Source organism: Poecilia mexicana, unplaced genomic scaffold (genome assembly GCF_051168715.1).
Source record: "Poecilia mexicana isolate PSO_F unplaced genomic scaffold, ASM5116871v1 scaffold_11, whole genome shotgun sequence".
Taxonomy (NCBI): Eukaryota; Metazoa; Chordata; class Actinopteri; order Cyprinodontiformes; family Poeciliidae; genus Poecilia; species Poecilia mexicana.
The window spans coordinates 2,708,120-2,713,014 of NW_028263380.1; the positions used below are offsets into that span (position 1 = coordinate 2,708,120).

At 50.1% G+C, this 4,895-nt stretch overlaps 1 long non-coding RNA gene across 1 annotated transcript; it reads right to left on the reverse strand.

The window, feature by feature from the left end:
* Positions 1–3,795: 3,795 nt before the first annotated feature.
* On the reverse strand, positions 3,796–4,503 carry LOC148156354 (uncharacterized). Its single transcript, XR_015764549.1, has 2 exons — positions 4,293–4,503; positions 3,796–4,195 (listed from the first exon to the last, which is right to left on the reverse strand). It is a non-coding gene; the product is annotated as an uncharacterized LOC148156354 (long non-coding RNA).
* Between the last annotated feature and the right edge of the window lie 392 nt (positions 4,504–4,895).

The window sequence follows — 4,895 nt, forward strand, 5'->3', positions numbered from 1 at the left end:
ATGGACTCCTCATCAGAGGGAAGGAGCGGTGGTTGGTAGCCCAGGGAAACCTCGAATGGGGAGAAACCTGTGGCGGCAGAGATGTGACTGTTATGTGCATACTCAACCCATGGGAGGTATTGGGCCCAGTTTCTGGGATTGGAAGCAGTAAGACAGCGAAGAGTGGTCTCCAGCTCCTGGTTCATTCTCTCTGTCTGGCCATTGGTTTGGGGGTGATAACCTGAGGTCAGGGCAACTTTAGCTCCCAGAGCTGCGCAGAACTTCTTCCAGACCTGGGAGATGAACTGAGGTCCACGGTCTGACAAAATCTCCTGGGGGATACCATGCAGTCGATAAACATGTTTCATCAAAAGTAGAGCAGTTTGAGCAGCGGTGGGTAACCTACGGAGGGGAACTAAATGGCAGGACTTGGAAAACCGGTCAATAATGGTAAATATGGTTGTCATACCTTTAGACGTGGGGAGACCCGTGACAAAATCGACAGCAATGTGGGACCAGGGACGCTTAGGAATGGGTAGAGGTTGGAGTAGGCCTGCAGGAGGCTGGTGAGAGGACTTGTTTCTGGAACACACTACACATGCTTGGACAAACTCTCTTACGTCTTTATGGACAGATGGCCACCAGAACCTTCTACTAACCAGGGCAACGGTACGACCCATACCTGGGTGGCCAGAGAATTTAGATGCATGTATCCATTGGAGGAAACGGGAACGGACTGAAGTGGGCACGTAGATCTTCCCCTTAGGACACGAGGGAGGAGGTGGCTCCGATTGATGAGCCTGTCTGAGGATGTCCTCGATCTCCCAGAAAACAGACCCCACCGTGCAGCTGGGAGGTAAAATGGGGGCCGGACCCTCATAGGAGTTATCAGGCGCATAAACTCTAGATAGGGCGTCGGGTTTGGTATTCTTAGAACCTGGGCGGTAGGAGATGGAAAGGTTAAATCTGGAAAAGAATAGAGACCAGCGGCACTGACGTGGGTTTGACCGTTTAGCCGACTGGAGATAGGCCAGGTTCTTATGATCGGTCCAAACCAAAATGGGATGCTCAGCTCCCTCCAGCCAGTGTCTCCATTCCTCCAGAGCCAACTTAATGGCAAGGAGTTCACGGTCTCCAACATCATAATTACGCTCAGGAGGGGTTAATCTGCGAGAGAAGAAGGCACATGGATGAGTACGGTGATCTTGGCTAGAAACTTGTGACAATACTGCACCAACACCAGTGTCGGATGCATCAACCTCCAAAATAAACTGTTTGGAGGGGTCAGGCTGGACCAGAATGGGTGCGTTGGCAAACAGGGACTTTAAATCATTGAAGGCTTTCTCAGCTTGGGGTGTCCAGGTGAAGGCAGACTTGGTAGAGGTGAGGGCTGTTAATGGTGAGGCCGTCTGACTATAGTTTCGAATAAATCGACGATAGAAGTTTGCAAACCCCAAGAAACGTTGGAGCTGCTTTCTTGTCTCTGGCCTAGGCCAATCCAGAACTGCCTTGATCTTGTCCTCGGAGGGTCTTACCTGTCCGCCCTCTAAGACGTACCCCAGGAAGGTGACGGACTGACGATGAAATTCACATTTCTCTGCCTTAACGTAGAGTTTATTCTCCAGGAGTCGCTGGAGAACCAGGCGAACATGCTTCTCATGTTCTTCTCGGGACTTAGAGTAAATCAGTATGTCATCTAGGTAGACGAAGACAAACACGTTAAGGAAATCCCTCAACACATCATTCACCAATGCTTGAAAAAATGCAGGAGCGTTAGTTAATCCGAAAGGCATGACCAAGTATTCATAATGGCCCATAGGGGTCTTAAACGCCGTCTTCCATTCATCTCCTTCACGGATGCGGAGGAGATGATAGGCGTTTCTGAGATCCAATTTGGTAAATATGGTGGCTCCGTGGACAGGTTCGAAGGCTGAGGAGAGAAGTGGTAAGGGATATTTATTCTTAACAGTAATCTGGTTGAGCCCTCGATAGTCAATACAGGGTCTCAATGAGCCATCCTTTTTCCCCACAAAAAAGAATCCTGCAGCTAGGGGGGATGAGGACGTGCGGATTATACCGGCGGCCAGTGAGTCATTTATGTATTTTTCCATTGTTTGACGCTCAGGTCTGGAAATGTTGTACAACCTGCTGTTAGGAAGTGGCGCACCGGGCAACAAATCAATGGCGCAATCGTAGGGTCGATGGGGCGGCAGAGAGAGAGCCTTTTCTTTACTGAAAACGTTTGCCAAGTCGTGATACTCTATGGGAACAACTGAGAGGTCGGGGGGGCCTGCCTCATGAGGTTCTGCCGCCGCCGGACTGAGTGGGACGGCAGAGCGGAGACAAGTGATATGACACTTACTGGACCAGGACTCGATGTGGGACTCACTCCAGTTGATGTGTGGATTGTGAGCTTGAAGCCAGCCAAAGCCCAGGACAATGGCGGAACTAGCGGCTGGGAAGACAAAAAATGAGATGTGTTCAGAATGGTTGCCAGAAATTAATAGACGTACTGGTGAAGTACGGTGGGTTATTTTGGGCAGGGCCTCCCCGTTGAGGGCAGAAACACGGAGGGGAACTGGTAGCAGCTCGACTTTGATTCCCAGCTGTTGGACTAAGACTGTGTTAATAAGATTTTGCTCACAACCAGAATCTATGAGGACAGAGAGAGAAACAGATGTTTGGTCATTGAATAAGGTAGCAGGGAGTAGTAGGCGAGGCGTCTTCTCGTCTTGCGCCAGCAGTCTCCTCGCCGCTACTGCCGGGCCTGCCTGTTTAAACGGATGGGACAATTAGCAAGGAAATGTGTAGGTGAACCACAATACAAACAGAGCCTAGATGCCATTCTCTTTTGCCTCTCCTCCGGTGTTAGGCGGGTGTGACCAATCTGCATGGGTTCCGACTCCGAGGTGGACGGTAGCACCGGGGTAGGTTGAGTGGAGCAGGAAGATGGAACTGCGAAGTGCGTCTTGACAGTTGAGCCCCTTCGGCTCCGATCCCTGGCTCTAGCTCGTATACGATTATCCAGCCTTATAGTAAGACTTATCAACTCCTCCAACGTATCGGGTTCATCTAGCGTTGCTAGTTCATCCTTTACTTGCTCATTCAGGGCATGAAAATAAGCACTTTTTAATGCTGCTGCGTTCCAGCCCGAAGCCGCAGCTTTAATTCTGAAATCGATAGCGAAGTCAGAAACAGTTCTCTGCCCTTGCTTAAGATTTCTTAGTTCGCGGGAGCTTGAGGTCTTGTCAGTCTCTTGACAAAAAACTTGTTTTAGCTCCTTCAAAAACTCAGGGAAAGTGCACCCAAACTCTGTGGGCGACGTGAATCTAGATTCAGCCCATTCTAAGGCACGACCGGTCAACAAGGAAAGCATGTAAGCAATCTTTGAGTTATCATGTAAAAAACTTTGCGGAGAGTGGTTGAAAATTATCTGACATTGTAGGATGAAACCCTTACATTTGTGAATGTCACCTGCAAACTTCTCCGGGGCCGGCGGTCGGACGTCGGAAAACGTGGAGTGGGTTGGAGGGTCCGAAGCAGGGGGCGGAGCAGGAGACGGAGCAGGAGGTGAACTCTGCGACTGTTGAACAGAGCCTTGCAAAAAGTTTGCCAGTTCAGTGAGTCGGCGGTTTGTCTCAGCCTGCCGACTACCTAACTCTCTGAGCGCGGCATCATGAGACTGTATGAGAGTGTGTTGTTCTGATAGCGCTCTCCTGATAGCGTCTGCTGGGGTAGATTGTTGGCCTGAGTGTTCTGTCATGTCGGGTTCAATTTTTCTTACCCACATGCAAGAACACGCTCAGGAGAACAAAATCAGTTAGATAAGTTTATTTAAAGGGAAAGGGGAAAGGGGACGATGGTCGGAGATTGGTAAGGGGAACCAGAACGTCTGATTAGGGAGGGAGAGTGGAAGCGCCGACCTGCTGCAGAGGCGTGGGTTCCAGGTTCCGGCAGACTGAGACGACGGAGAGTGTTGGAGGGCGGACAGGTAAGCTTTGCTGTGGGCGGACAGAGCCGCTGGCGGAGGTCCAGGTCTAATCTAGCTCCCGGGGCTAGGGCGACCTGCGGGTAGCTGGTGGCGTCTCAAGGTGAGTCCGCAGGGGTGGATCAGGAGAGGTAAGTGCACGGAGTATGGCGTCCGATGGAGGTGGCACACAGGGAGATCAGGGAAGGACAGCGTTCACTGACGAACTCGGCTAACACGGGAAAACACCTGACGAGGAGAACACAACGAGGAATTACTCAGAGGCAGAAGCACGACGAGGAAATTCTCAGAGGTAGTCACTTGGCCGTCGGGGAGGAACGTTTACCATGGAAGGCAACACTCAGGCACTGGAGTGTTGGCCAGATGCTCCATAAATACACCACAGCAGCAGCTCCAGATTAGACACAGGTGTGCCTACGGGGTTGGCACCGCATCTCTCCAGGGGCTCAGTCATCCGGTGACATCTGGTGGACAGGGAAGGAAGCAGCAGGCAAACCAAAAAGGAAAAAAAAAGAAAACAAAACAGAACTCGGGCCATGACAGGATTGGCATTATGAGGTACTCTGGATCTATCTCTAAAATTTTACAATGAAATTATGAAATCTTCAATGACCCTATGACCTAATCTTGGATAAGAGGAAGACAATAACTGGATAGAAGCAGAAAGGAATAATTGGGCCAGATGAAGAGTTGTTTTTTGAATTAGCCTCAGACCTTCCAGACATACATCTTACCGAAACCTGTAAATCAGGGCTTCCACACAACTAATGAGCTTAAAAGATGTAAATTTGCAGCTAACACTTCATACTGTCAAAATGTGTGGTTGAGGTAAACCTAAACACGGGGCAGACATCAGGAGGAGCAGGGTGGAGTTTAATGATCAAAAACACAGGAAGAATCTATGAAGAAGACCTGAAGAGACCCAGAC